Source organism: Lupinus angustifolius, unplaced genomic scaffold (genome assembly GCF_001865875.1).
Source record: "Lupinus angustifolius cultivar Tanjil unplaced genomic scaffold, LupAngTanjil_v1.0 Scaffold_852, whole genome shotgun sequence".
NCBI lineage: Eukaryota > Viridiplantae > Streptophyta > Magnoliopsida > Fabales > Fabaceae > Lupinus > Lupinus angustifolius.
Genome location: NW_017728175.1, coordinates 357 through 1,701, shown reverse-complemented (window position 1 = coordinate 1,701; position 1,345 = coordinate 357). Strand labels below are relative to the sequence as shown.

General features: G+C 35.6%; 1 long non-coding RNA gene across 2 annotated transcripts in view; it reads left to right on the top strand.

Annotated features, from left to right (window-relative positions):
* The window catches only part of LOC109341905, a 4,115-nt gene extending 2,782 nt beyond the window's left edge, over positions 1–1,333 (top strand). Inside the window, exons 1-3 of one of the 2 annotated variants that reach the window (XR_002107010.1) lie at positions 448–472; positions 905–979; positions 1,217–1,333. This is a non-coding gene — a long non-coding RNA (uncharacterized LOC109341905). Of the gene's footprint in view, positions 1–447; positions 473–813; positions 980–1,216 lie in introns of those variants that run through there. The other variant, XR_002107009.1, reaches the window with a different exon arrangement.
* Positions 1,334–1,345: the final 12 nt, after the last annotated feature.

The window sequence follows — 1,345 nt, the reverse complement described above, 5'->3', positions numbered from 1 at the left end:
GATACGCAAGTAAGTAAATTGAAATAATATTATTAAGAATAAATTCTTCTATCCTCACTTTTTTTGCATCTACTAGGTAGATGTTGCCTCAATCATGAAAACATGTACGTCACGCATAGAAACTACTAGAACTAACTATAAAGGATGGCTACTAAATCTGTCAACGTAATAGTTAATTCATGGTTTTTTTAATAATCAAGTGTCATTCCTAACATTGCTCAGACTTATATGTTGAGAAAAGGGGAACAGTGCTTTGAAAATTCAGGTTGGTGTGCAACCATGTGAATTTGATATTTGGCTACACCTAGGGAATGTTTACCCTCATTTCTCAACATCCAACACTAGGTGAGAGCCTCATGTACTGGACCGCTATTTTTCAACATGCAACGATTAACCATGAGAATTCACTACATTATGCTTCTAACCACATTAATGTTGTCATGCGTTATAAGGAAAAGAAGAAGATACGCAAGTAAGTAAATTGAAATAATATTATTAAGAATAAATTCTTCTATCCTCACTTTTTTGCATCTACTAGGTAGATGTTGCCTCAATCATGAAAACCTGTACGACACTCATAGAAACTGCTAGAACTAACTATAAAAGACGGCTACTAAATATGTCAATGTAATAGTTAATTCGTGGTTTTTTAATAATCAAGTGTCAATCCTACCATTGCTCAGACTTATATGTTGATAAAAGGGGAACAATGCTTTGAAAATTCAGGTTGGTGTGCAACCATGTGAAATTGATATTTGGTTACACCTAGTGAATGTTTACCCTCATTTCTCAACACCCAACACTAGGTGAGAGCCTCATGTACTGGACCGCTATTTTTCAACATGCAACGATTAACAAAGGTAGGAATGAACTTTGACCACAAAATGTATTATGAGCTTTATAGGTTAGTCGACAAATGTGCTACGATTGACTGTAGCAGTTTTTAATAGAATGTAAATATTTTCATGATAGAGGGGAGGTATGTGTAGTTAAATGCGAAATACCAGGGAGAAGAGAGTAATTTACTATACTATTTATGTAGCCAAGAGTGTTGGTGAAATAGTAGCAAAATATTTGAGCTAAAAGTAATGTGGCCAAAGTCTTTGTTCTGGCCTCAACTTGTGGTTGCAATCTTTGCTACTACATCACTCTCCGAATTACTGGATTTGTTTGATTTCTATAGTTGACTTAAATCAATTGTTATATCTTATTTTAGGTTTGACAAGATAGTGAGGTATGCATCTCGCAAAGAACGGGTTGATGTCAGAAGACGCGTGAAAGGCCGGTTTGTCAAAGTTGGTGATGCCTACGATTATGACCCTATGGGCCCAACCAGAAGCTACTG